The 16,715-nt window shown below is 38.2% G+C and overlaps 1 pseudogene; it reads right to left on the reverse strand.

Annotated features, from left to right (window-relative positions):
* Nucleotides 1-3,367: 3,367 nt before the first annotated feature.
* Nucleotides 3,368-16,715, reverse strand: part of LOC147828553 (uncharacterized) — a 52,022-nt pseudogene continuing 38,674 nt past the window's right edge.

A 16,715-nucleotide genomic window follows, 5' to 3' on the forward strand; every position in this document is an offset into this window, starting at 1 on the left:
TGAGAGAAGATGTTTAGCATCTTTGGCTATTAGAGAACTTCAAATCAAGACAACACCACTGAGATTACATCTCACTCCTCCAACAATAGTTATCAGCATTTAAAAAATAGCAAATGTGGGGGAAAAGGAACTTGTGCATTTTTTGTTGGAAGTATAAACTAGTACAAGCACTATGGAAATTAGTATGGAGGTATCTCAAAAAACTAAAACTAGAAATTCCACTTGTCCCATTTACCTCTTCTGGGTAACTTCCTGAGAGTTAGAGTCATCATATTACAGTATGTGGATGTCCATGTTTTAGCAACATAACTCTTAAGAGCTAAACCATAGAAGTGGCCTATCTGCCCATCAGCAGATGAATGGGTAAAAAATGTGGTATATTTCCACAACGGAGTACTAGTCAGCCACAAAGAAGGACAAGCTTGAGTCATTTGTAGGAAAATGAACAGACCTTCAGACCATAATGCTACGTGAAATAAGTCAGACACAGAAGGTTAAATATTGCATGGCTCCTCTAATACAAGAAATGCAAAATATGAATGATTTAAAGAGCAAAATCAAGATGAGATGATAAGAAAAAGGGAGTTTGTCTTTTTGGAGATAGGAAGGGAATTTGAGTAAAAAGGGAGCGGGAAGTGGGAGTAAAGTGATTAAGAGGTCATACATATATGCACCAATTCTCTAAGAGGAATGTAATTATTATGTATCACAAACATATCTCTCTGCTGCCTCTCAAAGTCGCACAATAAAAGCTAGAATGGTTAGCTGAGGAGTTGGGTGTCTGAGTGCCTGTGGAGCGAGGCTTCTGTGGTGGACTGGGTTCTTAGGAAGGACAATACCAATACGAGGTGTGCAGTACTTCTGGGTCATGACATTCCTGGTTTGCAGGGCGCAACTGCAGTAGGACTTCCTGAGATGTGCCTGACACTGCCCTAAAATTGGGTGGTGTTTTTGTAAGCAGGGCATAAGCTTTATTACAAATACTGTGTCAACTTTATTTCTACTAAATAATTATATTCTACATGATGTAATACATGAAAATGTTTTCAAAAAACTATAAAGCAGCAAATACCTGAATATTATTACTTCGGGGAGCAGGTAAGGCTTCTGCCTGGGTCAGTCTGAATGATGCACAAAGCTGCCTGAGAGTCATGGCCTTATGCCAGTTTTGTCTTAATAACTCAATTGCATTGCTCATCTGCCTAACTAAGGATGTGGTTTCAATGTTTTGGGGCTGGCCCCAAGTTGCATCTTGATACTATCTGTGAATTGGTCCTGTATGGATCTGATAGAAAAAGCAGGTGTATTATCACTCAGGGCTCACTCAGAGAGACGGAAACTACAGTTTTAACAAGGAAAGTTTAACATGAAGAATTAATAATTGGCAGACACGGAAGATTAAATATTGAATGATCTCTCTAATGGGAAAGACCTTAAATACACATAATTCCAGGAGGAAAATAAAAGAGAGGTAGTAGGAGACAGGGAAGTAGAGTATGAAGTTGGAGGGGATCTGGGGTGGGAGGAAGGGGGGATGGCGTGGGAAAGGGCAGGTAAAAATGATCCAGATGTGATACATACCCCAGCTTCCCAAGATGAATATAATGACTATGAATCACAAATGGATACAAATAAAAAAACCTTTCAGAACACTAATATCATAGCTTAGCTTAGGATATAGTGCTTATCTTTGTAAGGGAGAGTTGGGGTTTATTTGTCTAGGCATTGGTTTGTGGAGGGCTGGGGTACCTGTGCCACCCTACTATGCCAGGGAAGCTGCTGGCCAACCTGCGCTGCAGGCAGCAGGAGGAAACAGTGGCGGAGCCTCACGGGAGGAGCCAGGAAAACTGTCCCCCTCCTTCTACAACAGAATTACAGCTGTACCCTTCACAGACATTGTGGCTGCCGGAACCTGAGAACTATCCACGGGGCCCACTTTGATGACTGCAGCATAGTGCACAGGTGGGCAATTTTAGCTGAGTGGTAATAAATTGGTAACCACCACGGCTAGTGTCAGCAATAAGATTTGTGTTCTTCAGAATAAACCATCTGCAGACAGGAAGGAAGGAGGTCTATCTCGGTCCTGGATCGCTGCTTCAGCAGGCAAGTGAACGACCTGCATGTTTAAACGCAGATTCTGGAGTCCTCTTTGAGGGTTCTGATCCCAGATCTATGAAGGGGTTGGGACATTTGTATCACCCGCCAGTTCTCAAGGGATCCTGATACTTAAGTCTCTTTTCACCTTTAGGTGACTTTCTTCTTGTTTTTTATACCTGCTTTTATGACCAGAGCCACATTCTGAGTAGCCCTGTATTAGTTTATCTGCTGTCTTCTAATTTAGTTATCATACATAAAAAGCAGGAAATCTTGATCTGTCTAAAAGCTCATACTCAGAATTTTTAATAAGATCATTTCCCAAAATTATATCTTTGATTATTTACAAGAACTTTATCCTTTCTAAATTTGGGATATTTATGAACAGACTAAAGAAAGGTATAACTGCAGTAATATTTTCTCAATTATTCTAGTAAAACGTCTACTCCAATAACATTATGACTGCGAGCTTTCAATTTCACACATGATTTGACAGTAAATAACTGATTTACAAACCTCAAGAAACTAACCAAAGGGTTTTTCTATCGAGAAATTGTGGTATAGAAATGAACACAAAGGTAGAAGAGGAAAAAAAAGTAAAAACTGTTTTTGGCAGTTTCTTTCCCTTTCTTTCCATGCTGAGTCAGATGGTAAGAACAAAGAAAACCCAGCAGGCTCAATTTTTCCTATGTAATACCTGGGGGTTATTGTTTATTTTTCATTCACAGAAGTGAAATATACAGCAACAATGATATATCTCTTCATCTTAATAAAATCTATATCTATATTAAGCTGCATGACAGCAATATGCTTCACTTTGAACTGAAGCACTATTTTGAGTCTATATTCCCTAAGACTTCCCTTTTTCAGAAGAATAATGACAATTTTATTACTCAATTGGATCAAACACCCTCCACCCAAAAACAAGAGCCAACAACGAGTATAAAAATCACATAAATTTTAGGTTTCCTTCAGATCGGGTAGGCGCTATGCTTTTTATATTACTTATGTTCACAGGTTTTTGAGACAGAGGAATTTTTACAGGACACTGAAACTGTGACAACTGACCTCTTTCTTGTAGTTTTCTCATTCACAGGGTCTTGATCTGGTGTAGATTCCTACATGTGGGCCAACTAAGGGGTTTTGTGCATCTCTTCTACTAACGTTTTTCTCCATACTGTTGCTTCAACCCTGTGAATGGAACCCAGGTAATAGAAGTTTTCCTGCAATCTACCTTGACAGGAGGTCCCTCCTTTAGGCATTCTCAGGTCAGCTACGGTGGTTTTGGGATAAGAGGCCTTCCACATTCTGTCTTTAGGGCTTCTTTAGTCCTTCTATGATTTTGCAAGTAGCCAGAGCTCCTGAAGACTGCCCCATATCCCTCACATGCAGTGTCCGTCCCCATTGTGAGTTTTTCCTGTCTTAGCATTTTGCTGTACTCTCGGAAAGCCTTCCCACAAAGCTCACACACATAAGGTTTCTCTCCATTGCGGTTTCCTTTCTGTATTCGAAGAGCACTGGCACAAGTGAAGGCTTTTGCACAGTGCTTACATACAAAATGTTTCTCTCTAGTGTGGAATCTTTTGTGTATTTCAAGGAAACTGGAACACCAGCAGGATTTCCCATATTGGTGGCATAGACAGGGGTTTTTTCCAGTGTAAATTTGGGCAGGCTTTCAATTGTAGGTGGAACAGGTGAAGGTTTTCCCACACTGCATACATGCTTAAGGTTTCTCTCCAGTGTGAGTCCTTTCATGATTTAAAAGGCCGTAGGACCACTTAAAGGCTTTATCCCATTTTTTACATTCCTGGGGCCTCCCTGTACATTCCTGATACTCAGACAACCTGTGTCCACGGTTAATTATGATGTTCCTTGGAAACAATGAAAGACCACTGGCCACTTCTCTACACGCATGCCTTTTACTCCTTTCACCTTAGAGGTTTTCTTGTTCACTCCGTGATCTGGAGTCTTGCTGAACATTTCTCCATGTCATCTTTCTTTATTTTTAAAGAGTCTCTGTAGCTCTTGACATCTTAGATTTTTATTGAGATTTTTGTACTCAATGGTCTGGTGTTGGCATTTTTGACCTACAGAAGCCATGTTCCCGAAGGTCTCTCACATCACAGCTCTGTAGAGATTCTTCTGGGAAGGCTTCAGCAAAGCCCACTCCTCCTGGGTGAAGTCCACAGCCACATCTCAAAGCTCGCTGACTCTGGCTACGGAAGATGGTCTGTCCAGCTCTCTCCCAGACTCCCTCCCTTTGGCCACCTCAGGTGCGGGCAGTGAGAGGGCCCAGCTCCTTCCCACCTGGGCCAGGCCCTTCCATCCAGGCAGGACACAGACTCAGCCCCATGAGGAGCCAAGACCGTCCTCTACTCAGAGATTCGGGAGAGGCTGGGATGGTGGGATCTTCCTTCCAGCCACTCAGAAGGCCGTGGCAGGATTCTGAGTTTGAGGCCAACTTTCCCTGGATCCCAGGGGTCCTGGTCCTCCCCATGGACCTTGCAGCTGGCACTGTGTACAGAGGGACCCAGACCCCCACCACCAGTGTCCTTCAAGACAGTGCACTTCACTTCATCCATATAATTTTGTTTCAGAAGATCTTTACTTTTATTCCAGAAAATTATCTTTGAGCTAATCTGTTCTTGCCAATCATTTCCACGGCTTCCTGAAACTTCCTCCAATATATAAGTGAGACCGCTTTCTTAGTGCAGAAAGTCAAGCTGCAGAACGCCTGGCTGTGAGTCACGATGCCTGTGGTTTCTATTTGAATTCAGCAGCCAATTTTGGGACCTCCAACAAATGCTTAGAACATGTTTTCCCTTCTGGACATCAGTTTTCTCATATGTAAAATGACAAGTTTAAGAAGCTGCTCCTCTAGAATCCTCTGCTTCTCTAATTTTTTATCAAAATGTCTTTAAAATAGGTTTAGCTTTATGAAAGAGTTAAGAAAAGACCGATAAAATTATTATTTTTCTTTTATTGTTATTTAAACATAACTTTATGAGTTTTATCAAGATGGACGAAGAGTGTTGTATAATGACAGACATGTGCTAGTGTCTGAGTTATTGTTCTTACTATTTTGTTTTCTTTCAAGTAACAGGGCAGACAATGGCAAATGAAAGGCTCATCTTCCTAGTGCAGCATAATAAAACAAACCATTAGGGGGCAGTACAATGCAGAAAATGGTTGGAATTGAGGCTTCTGTGGTTGTAATAAGTGCTTTGTCTGGTCACATCATCTTCAACTTGAATTATTTAATCAATACAAACCGTAAGAAACCAGTGAGCTGGAAAATATTGATATAACTTTTCTGGATGTTTTTAAAGAAGATCAATGTTATAAATTTTGCAGTGAAATGCATTCCAAGAAATAACTCTGGAACGCTTGGATTTCTCAACATTTCGAGAATTTTACAAGATTAGTGAAAGATATTTAACAGTCAAGTAGAGTGCTTTCTTTAAAAGTAGGCACTCTTAACTATGAACTGTGGGGAAAGGATTTGGCAAGTGGGAAAGGCATAACTTATTCATCTTCATTTATTTTTAAGGTCGGGCAGTGAGGTACATTTGCCTCATTGGCATGCACGGGCAGAGATGAGGTGTTTCCTAGGTTTCAGAGTGGGGCAGTGGCCTAAAGCCAAGGACAACACATTCTCAAATCATGGACTCCTCATAACTGGGACTCATCCACCTTCCTAGTAATTTCTTTAAAGGTTACAGTTTAGACTCTAGTGGCAACCACTCCCTAAACTTTCCCTCCAGCCCATTAGGAGGAGGCTAGAGCAAAGTGCTGAATTCAGTATTGATGGTGAGATTTTTGTGACCCTCAGGAAAGGGGAGACAAAAAAGACACAAAGACTTGGGTGAAATGACCACAGCTGAGAACTCAATTGCAGTTGGGACCTCCGCAGCAGAAGGAATAAAGACTGTGGGGAAGTGAGGCTCCATGAGATTTCAGCACATCACACTTGGGAGAGGTTATCAGGAAAAATACACAGTGCTTTCACATGCATTCCTAGTGAGTTGAGATTTCTGAATACACCTTTATTATGTTGCTGGTCTCCTTTGTAGAGTTAACTTTCAGCCACCATCTAATTTGCTGACAAAAGCAGCACATTACTAGGTTTGGATTTTTTGGTAATTCCGCTTAAAGATGCTGTTGAAATTGTTAGTATTTGTGTCTCGTTTATCTTTTTTATCTCCCACGACTGGCAGAGTTACTGGCACAGAAAAGTCATTCAATAAATATAGAACTAAAAAGATAGAGTGTTTCTGTATATATTTTGCTTTGGATTTTTTCTGGCTCATTTATTTCCATTACTGGATTTCCTGCACTCCATTGTCAGGCAGCTGTTGCTAAAACAACCACACGTTGGAATCAACCATAGAACCTTAAATAAAACTCTACTGTATAGATCTCTTCCTCTGAGATTTTGATCTAATTGGTCTGTTGTGTAGTCTGGATCACTGGGGTTTATAAAAATTCCTAGGAGATTCTAAAATGCAATCAAAATTGAGAAACGTCACAATCAAAATTCCTTCTTGCCAATTTTTTCTTCAGCTATATTTAATCTACAGTTTTACCTATTCATTGAGATCCTAATAACTATGTTTTCTTTAAATTTCTAGGTCACCATATATTATTGTATTTGGTTATAGTGCTATTTTCTTAAATGTGAATCATCATTTTCCAAACTTGTATCATTTTGAATCTGTTCTACAGCTTCAATTGAATGATAATAAAATAGGAAATTCTTGGGCTTCTCCTCTTTCTCTTTTTTGTGTGCTCTCTTGATTACTGAGGCCTGTTCTCTTGCACGTTTTATACTTCTGGGTTGCGAGCCTCATGTAAGCAGGGTTCTCTCTGGGAACTCTTGGCAGTTGTGCCAAAAGCCAACACTTTCTCCATGGGCCTAATAAACAGTTTTAAGAAAATTTCTACAGTTCTCCATTTCTGAAACCCAGGATATTTGTATTTCCCCTCTCCAATCCACATTAGTGGACAAAGCTGGCATTCACAATTCCTGGATAATTTTTCCCTCTGAGCCAGCCAAGGATAGAAAAGACTGCTCCTTGTCCTCTCCTGTGGTTGAATGTGTGTGGGACAATTGCTTCCTACAGAGTGGATGGCTTCCTAGTCATCACTTGCTTCTTGCAGGCCTGTTACCCTTCTTGGTTCCACAAAGCCATGGCTGCCCAATACACCAGTTTGGTCACTGCCCCTTCAGACACCTGTCCAAGAAAGTTGGACCTCATTCCTCATTCTTAGTTCCGTGGTTCATTTCTACTAGAAAGGCACTTTCTTCTTCCGCAGTACCTCAGCTACTCACCGGAAATGATGTTTGTGTCACTCTACCCGCCATTTCTATGAGTTTCTTTCAAGAGACTTTTGGGTTAGGCTCCTGCATAGCCTAGCTGCTATCCTTTCTCACTGAACCCCACTGAACACACTGTGCTTAGCAGGAGCCTCCGATTTCAAGGCCCACCAGGCCCCCTGCCCCTTCAGCCCCTGCCCTTCTGCTCCAGTCATAGTTAACTGAAAGCCATTCATTACCCCGTTAGCATCCTTGTGGGTCATTTTGTCATTTTCTTTCCCACGTACCATGGACTGTTAGCATTTTCACATTATGAAGCTTGCTTTTTTATTTTTAAAGGATGAAAGAGTTTCTTAAAGTCTCATCTGTCCCAGCATGGTTACAAGCCCCAAAGAGATAATTTTTAAATAGGCATAGATTTCTGAAAATTTTAATAATTTGGGGGAAAAAAACACAAATACTTCACTACTTCTCCCAAAAAGGTCTTGCATGGATGCATCCTTATAATTTAATGAATTCTACCAAAAAATGTGAGTTTGCTAGTGTTTAATGCATTTAGAAATGAAGTCTAAGAGATAAGCTAAAATAGAGGGCTGCATATTGGCAAAATATTGAAATTTTGTGAGCTTGTTAATGATGGATCTGGGGTTCAGGCTGACTCCTTTTTTTATTGATCCCACACATCTTAAGGGGCAGAAAGTGGTATAAACATTTTAAAGGACTTCCAGAAAGATAATAAGAATATTAACCAAGCAAAAGACATGGCTACTCTACAGTAATATTGTGAGAAAGCACAATAACAAAATATCTGTAGTGTAATTGGAAATTAGTTTTGAAATCACATTGGTTTACTTAAATTGCCAAGGAAAGAAAAGATAACGAAAGTATCATCCATCATCAGATTTCTTAGATTGCATGAAAATGCTCCTGCCCTTAGATAAAAAAAGAAATCAGTGTTGCTTGCATATGATTAGCCAGGCTTGGATTTGATTGTCTCCATTATGATCTTCTTGTTAGAGTGTAATGAGATTCAGTCCTGTGCCTATGAATCCCCAACGCCTGTCACTGCGCCATCTGTCCACGACTTAAAGGCATGAGCATGCTGTGTTCGATGAATAGAAAAAAATGGAAATTTATATTAGAATCGTTTCCCTTTGTTCTTTATTCGTGATTTAAAGCCAACAGCATCTATTCACTGGGATTCAGACATCAGCGGACAACCAATGCAGCGAATTTAGTATGTTCTAAAATTGGGGTAGATTTTGTCAGCTGGACATCAGTCTTCTTCCTGTACCAACATATTTTAAGGAATTCTTAAAAACAAAACTGTTTTTTAGAGACTTACAGGTTTACAGAAAACTTGAATAAAATCTATGGAGCTCTATTCACTGTCTTTCTTCCCCTGGTTTCCCCCGTTGTTAATATCAGTGTATTGTTCTAGAACGTTTGTTAAAATTGATGAACCAATATTGTTATTATTAATATTATTATTAGTGCTAATATTATTATTGACTAATGTCCATAGTTTACATTAGGGTTCACTCTGTGTTGTGCTCTTCTATGGGTTTTGCCGAATGCATACTGTCCCATGTATTCACTACTACAGTGATAAATATAAAAGTTTCACTGCACTAAATTACACCATCTTTCACCTCTTCATCCTTGTGCTCCAACTCCTGACAACCACTGATATTTTTAACTCCGACATTTTTCATTTTATGGGAAGTCATAGAGTTTGAATTATGCAACATGTTGCCTTTTCAGACTAGCAACTTTCCCCTAGCAATATTTATTTTTAAATTCTTTTATTGGTACATTGTAGGTATACAACACAATTACATTTCTCATTGGGAATTGTACCTTTACACAATGCATCTTGGTTCTTATTTTTTCCCCATTTCTAGTCCTTCCTTCACTCCCTCCACACTTCCCTATTTACAAAGACTTTATTTCCATTTTTCCATTTCTCATCATTTTTCCTTTCCCTTCTTTCCTTTCCCCTGCCCCTCCCACTACCCCTACCCCTTTGGACCTTTTCTTCCTATTTTACATTATCGATTATTCATTCTAATCATTGGTACATTTTAGGTATACAATGTAATGACATTCATTGGAAATTTGCACCTTTACCTAATCTCTCTTGGTTCTTATTTTTCACCCTTGCCCAGCCCTCCCTTCAACCCCTCCATTCCTCCCTATTTACAAAGATTTTGCTCCTATTTTTCCATTTTCTCATACTAATTCCATACCCTTCTTTCCTTTCCCCTAGCCCTCCCACTTCCTTCCCCTTTGCCCCTTTTCTTCCTATTTCACATTACCTATTATACATTTTAGGCCTTATTTACACTTTCAGTTTCTCACACCAGAGAAACTATTCGGTATTTATTCATGTGTGTCCTATTTATTTCACTTAAGAGTATTGCCTCAATGTGCATCCACTTAGCTATAAATGTCTCTAATTTCTCATTTTTGATGGCTGAGTAGCACTCCATTTTATAAAAAAAACTCACGTTTTCTTTATCCAGTCTCCAGTTGATGGGCATTTGGGCTGTTTCCATGTTTTAGCTATCACAAACTGTGCTGCTATGAACATGGGTGCACATATATCACTGTGGTATGATTCTTTGAATTCTTTGGGGAAGATCCCCAGCAGGGGAATAGCAGGGTCAAATGGGGCTTCCAGTCCTAATTCTTTGAGGTATCTCCATACTGATTTCCACAGTGCTTACACCAGTCTACACTCCCACCAGCAGTGGAGCAGGGTTCCTCTTTCCCCACAGCCCCACCAGCATTTGTTATTGGTTGATTTCATGATGGCAGCCATTCTTTCAGGAGTGAGGTGGAATCTCAGCGTTGTTTTCATTTGCATCTCTCAAATGACCAGCGATGTTGAACATTTTTTCATGTATTTATTTGCTATTTTTACTTCTTTGTCTGATAAATGTCGGTTCATTTCAGATGCCCATTTTCAGACCGCGTCTTAAATTTGGGATGTCTGATCTTTTTAAATTCTTTATAGATTCAAGATAGTAGACCTTTGTCTGAGGAAGAGCAGGTGAAGATTTTTTTCCCACATTTTGGGTTGTTTCTTCACACTGCTGGTGGTTTGTCTTGCTGTGCAGAAGCTTTTTAATAAGAAGAGATCCCACTTGTTGATTGTTTGTGCTAGTTCATGGGCAACTGAGGTTTTGTTCATAAAATCTTTTCCTACACCAATGTCTTCAAGAGTTCTACCTAACCTCTGTTCCAACTGGTTCAGTGTTTCTATTTTAATATTTAGATCTTTAATCCATTTTGATTTTAGTTTAGTGCACAGTGAGAGATATAGGTCTAGTTTTAATCTTTGGCAAGTTGAAACCCAATTTTTCCAGCACCATTTATTAAAGAGGCTATCTTTCCTCCAGTGAGGGTGTTTGGCTCCTTTATTGAAGATGAGATGGCTGAGTGTGTCTGGAGTTATTTCTGCATCTTCTAATCTGTTCCACTGGTCCTCAAGTCTGTTTCTTTGCCAGTACCATGCTGTTTTTACAACAGTAGCTTTGTAGTATAGTTGCAGGTTGGGGATTGTGATACCCCCTGCCATGTCTCTGTTAACCTACAGTTGCTTTTGCTATTCTGGGTCTCTTCTTGTTCCAAATGAATTTTTGGATTGTTTTCTCAAGGTCTATGAAGTATGCTGCTGGGATCTCAATTGGAATTGCATTGAATCTATATAGCAGTTTTGGAAGTATGGCCATTTTCACTCTATTAATCCTTCCTACCCAGGAGCAGGGGATGTCTGTTCATTTTCTGATATCATCTTCAATCTCTCTTTTCAGAGTGCCATAGTTTTCAGAGAAGAGGTCTTTGATTTCTTTTGTTAGGTTGATTCCTAGGTATTTCAATTTTTTGGATGCTTTTGTGAAAGAAATTGTTTGCCCGATTTCTCTCTCAGGGAGTCTGTCATTGGTGTAGAGGAAAGCTATTGATTTTTGTGTGTTGACCTTGTAACCAGCTACTTGACTGAATTTGGTTATTAAGTTTAGAAGACTTTTGGTGGAGTTCTTGGGATCTTCTATATAGTATCATGTCATCTGAAAATAATGACAATTTGATTTCTTCATTTCCTATCTTTATTCCTTTTATTTCTTTCTCTTGTCCAATAGCCATGGCTAATGTTTCCCAAACTATATTGAACAGGAGTGGTGATAGTGGACATCTTTGTCTTGTTCCTAATTTTAGTGTGAAGGATTTCAGTTTTTGACCATTTAGTATGATATTGGCTGTTGGTTTTTCATAGATGGCTTTTATCAGTTTGAGGTAGAGACCATCTATTCCAATTTTTTGTAGGGTTTTTATCATAAATGCATGTTGGGTTTTGTCAAATGCCTTTTTCTGCCTCTATGGAGATAATCATGTGGGTTTTGTCCTTGGCTCTATTGATATAGTGTATTACATTGATTGATTTGCATATGTTGAACCATCCCTGCATCCCTGGGATCAATCCCACCTGATCAGGGTGTATGATCTCCTTGATGATCTTCTGCATTCTATTTGCCAGAATCTTATTAAGGATTTTTGCATTTATGTTTACTAGTGAGATTGGCCTATAGTTCTCCTTTTCGGTTGGGTCTTTCTCTGCTTTGGGGATCAAGCTGATGTTTGCTTCCAGGAATAAATTTGGGAGTATTGCTTCCCTTTCAATTTCATTGAAGAGTTTAAACAGTAGGGCAGTGGTTCCTCTCTAAATGTCTTGTAGAATTCAGCAGTGAAGCCATCAGGGCTGGGGCTTTTCCTAGTTGATAAGTTTTTAACTACATTTTCAATTTCATTGGTTGATATTGGGTTGTTTAGTATTTTTAGGTCTTCTTCATTCAACTTTGGTAATTCATATATATCTAGGAATCTGTCCATTTCTTCTGTGTTTTCCATCTTATTGGCATATAGGTTCTGGAAGTAGGCATTGATGATCGTCTGGATTTCTGCTGGGTCTGTTGTAATTTCACCCTTTTCATTCTTAATTGCATGGATTTAGGCCTTTTCTTTCCTTTTTCTGATAAGGTTGGCTAAGGATTTGTCAATTTTGTTGATTCTTTCGAAGAACCAACTCTTGGCTTCATTGATTTTTTGTATCGTTCTCTTAGTCTCCATTGCACTGATTTCTCCTCTGATCTTTATAGTTTCCTCCCTTCTATGAGCTTTGGGGTTGTCCTGCTCTTCTTTTTCTAGAAGCTTGAGGTTCAGCATCAGGTTGTTTAATTGGGCTCATTCGGTTTTCCTAATATGCGTATTCACTGCTATGAATTTTCCTCATAAGACTGCTTTCATTGTGTCCCATAGATTCCAATATGTTGTATTGTCATTGTCATTTAATTGAAGGAACTGTCTGATTTCTTCTTTAATTTCTTCTATGACCCATTGGTTATTCAGAAGTGTGTTGTTCAATTTCCACGTGTTTATGAAATTTTTGGAGTTTCTTTTGCTATGGATCTCCAGTTTCATTGCACTATGGTCTGATAATATACAGGGGATAACTTCAATTCCTTTGCACCTACTTAATCATGTTCTGTGTGTGAGTATATGGTCTATTTTTGAGAATGACCCATGTGCAGCTGAGAAGAATGTGTATTCTGTTTTTGTGGGGTGGAAGACTCTGTAAACATCTGTTAAGTTCATTTGTTCAAGAGTTCAATTGAGTTCTAGTATTTCATTACTTATTTTTTGTCTAGTTGATTTATCTATTTGTGACAGTGGGGTGTTGAGGTTCCCCACTACAATTGTATCAGTGCATATATGACTCTTCATGTCTGTTAGTATTTGTTTTATATAGTTGGGTGCATAGTTTTATATAGTTTTATATAGTTTGGTGCATAGAAATTTATGATTGTCATCTCTTCCTCTTGGATTCTTCCCTTTACAGGGATGTAGTGTCCTTCTTCATTTCTCTTAATCAGTGTTGGTTTGAAATTTACTTGATCTGCAAAGAGGATAGCTACTCCTGCTTTTTTGTGTGTGTTCCTGTCACATGGAGTATTGTTTTCCATCCTTTAACTTTCTGTCTTTGAGTTTGCTTTTGAATTAAGTGTGTTTCTTGTATGCAACATATTGTTGGATTTTGTTTCTTGACACATTCTGCCAGTCTGTTTCTTTTTTTTCCCTCCATTAAGTTTATTGGTACATTTTCTGTATAAGATACAGTTACATTCATCATTGGGATCTTGTACCTTTACATGAGTCTCTTGGTTCTTATTTTTTTTCCCCTTCCCTTGCCCTCCCTACACCCCCTCCACCCTTCCCTATTTGCAAAGACTTTGTTTCCATTTTTTTGCCTCTTCTCATATTTTTTCCTGTCCCTTTTTTCCCTCCCCTACCCCTCCCAATTACCCTGTTCTTTTAGACCTTTTCTTCCTGTTACACAATATCAGTTATACATTTTTTAAATTACAAAATTAAGATCTAGGAGACATTACCACAGATTTTACAGAATTTAAAAGGATATAGAAAGCATACTACAAAAATATTTTGAAATAAATTTGACCACTTCTAAGAAGTAACTTGGAAGACAAATTACTGAAACTAACTCTGGAAGAAATATAAAATTTGAATAGCACCTATTAAAGAAAGTATATTCCTAGCTTGAAAACCCACCTATATGACAACAACAGGCTCATAAACATTTTAACTGATAAATTCTATCAAACAATTAAAGCAGAAAAAAGAAGGAACACTTCTCCCCTCATTTTAGGAACTCAACATTGTGTTAATCCTAAAACTGGATAAAGATAATAGAAGAAAAAAGTATGAACATAGATAGAAATTTGTTTAACAAAACAAACTATTGGAAGTCAGATCTGGCAGGATGTAGAAAGTGATTTTGTTATAGGGATGGCAATGTTGGTTCAGCATTGGAAGAGTCATCCCCAAAAGTCATCATTTCAACAGAGGAAAGGAAAAAGCCATATGATCCTGTCACTAGTTGGAGAAAAAGTATTGGAGTAAATTCTACAGCTGTTTGTGGTAAAAGCTATCAGGAGACTAGAAGTAGAACAGAACCTTCTCAACAGATTAAAGACATGTACTCCATACTTCCAGCGAGAATGCCTTATATGAATGGAGAAGATACAATGCTTTCTCCTTAAGGTGGGGAACAAGGGCAGATATGCTTACTCTTTATCTGCCCATTAAACTTTGAAACCTAGTCCCCACCAAAATAGTCTGGCAATAAAATGACACAACTAGGATAGGATTGGCAGGGCAGAAGCAAAATCTTTATATGTAGATGCAATGATCATCTACAGAGAAAATACTAAGAAATCTCTAGGAGCCCCTAGAACTTGTATTTGAATTTAGCAGGATTAGAAAACACAAGGTATATATAAAACTTTAGGTCTGTGTATACTTGCTATAAATGAAGAATTGGATATTGAAATTTAAAAGTTATGTAGGAGTACAAAGGACCTAGAAAAGTTAAAAACAAAAACGAAAACGGTGTTGGAAGACATTTAGTACCTAATTTTAAGACTTCTTCTAAAGCTACAGTAATCAAGGCAGTGTTGGTGTAAGGAAAGACATATAGATCATTGGAATAAAACAGAGAATCTAGAAATAGAACCACACATATATGGTCCACTGAGTTTTGAAAGATTATTTAACTTTAGCATTTTATAGAATATAAACTGAATTCAAGAGCTGAGGAAGAGATAGTGTTTTCAGCAAACGGCACTAGAACACCTGGTGTCCGTATATAAAAAAATAACCTCAACCCTTTTTTGCCATACATAAAAATAACTTGAAGGGATTTATGAACCTAAATAAGAAAGCCTAAAAGTATAAAACTTTAAGAAGAAATTATAAGGGAAAATATTTATGAATTCAGGGTAGGCAAGAACTACCTAGGATACAAAAAACATGATGTATAAAAGAAAAATATTGATAAATGAAATTCCATCAAAATTTAGAACTTTAAATGACATCCTGAAAATGAAAAGTAGTCCTTAAACAGACCATATTTACAATGCATATAACCTATGACCAGAATATATAAAGAATTCTTAGAGCTCATTAATAGACAACCCAATTAAAATGTAGACATAAGAAGATGATAAATAGCAAGTATAGCACAGGGAATGGTGTGCAACTCTAGAATCAGAAAAATACTAATCAGTACAATAATAAAATTGAATTATACACTCATTAGGGAGATGAAGTTAAAAGTTTTAAAAGCCTTGTCAGGACTTTTTCTTTTTGTTGGATTCTCCCCCTTTGCATTTAATTTGTCATGCCCAATGGATTTATTCTGCTGGGTTTCCTGGGGTTGTGATCCTCATTGTCTTTTCCTAGGATATTGTCTAAAATTTTTTGGAGTGCCGATTTGGTATTCATGAAGTTCCTGAGGTGCTCTTTATCATGAAAGTATCTTATTTCTCCATCAATTTTGAAAGATAGTTTTGCAGGGTACATAAATCTGGGTTGGAGGTTGTTTTCCTTTAGGGCTTGAAATACATCACTCCAAGCTCCTCTTGCCTTGAGGGTTTGCATTGAAAAGTCTACTGTGATTCTGATATACTTTCCTTTGTATGTGATTTGTTTCTTTTCTCTCACTGCTTGTAGAATTTTGTTCTTCTGTTGGATTTCTGGAATCCTAACTATTATATGCCTATGTGTAGATTTTTTTTGATTAAGGCTAGCTGGAGTCCTATATGCCTCACTTATCTGTATGTCAAGTTCTTTTTCCCTCCTTGGGAAGCTTTCTGCCATCACTTCTGTGAACAGTTTTTATATGTCATCTGCACTCTCTCCTCTTTCTTCATTGACTCCAAGCAGTCTTATGTTATTCTTCTTTGCATCATCTAGCAGCTGCTGGATTGATTTCTCATGTTCCCTTACAATTTTAAAGCAATTTTTCTTTTCCTCCTCACTAATTGCAATCTTATCTTCTATATGTGAAATTCTATCGTCACATTGGTTCATTCTGCTGTGCAGACTTTCGATGGAGTTTTTAACCTCTTGCAAATCTGTTTGCATCTCTTTTATGGATTCCATTTGTTTCCTATGTTGGGATTCCATCATGTTCCTCAGATCCTCTGTTTTTTTATCTGTGTCCTCTCTAGATTTATTAATCATGTCTTGCACCATGAGCAAAATCTTTGCTGTTATCTGAGTAATTATTTCTGATTTCATTTTTCCCAGATCCTCTTTTGTTGCCAGTTCAGAGAGTCCAGGTGGTTTAGTATAGATTGTTCCATCTCGTTTCCCTTTGGGGTTGCTGTAGGTGATCTGGAAATCTGGTTTTGAGACTTATTTACGTGTTTTCTCATTTCGACTG

This window comes from Heterocephalus glaber, unplaced genomic scaffold (assembly GCF_053883595.1).
Source record: "Heterocephalus glaber isolate CG9 unplaced genomic scaffold, H.glaber_assembly_v1.0 deba00001004, whole genome shotgun sequence".
NCBI classification, from domain to species: Eukaryota; Metazoa; Chordata; class Mammalia; order Rodentia; family Bathyergidae; genus Heterocephalus; species Heterocephalus glaber.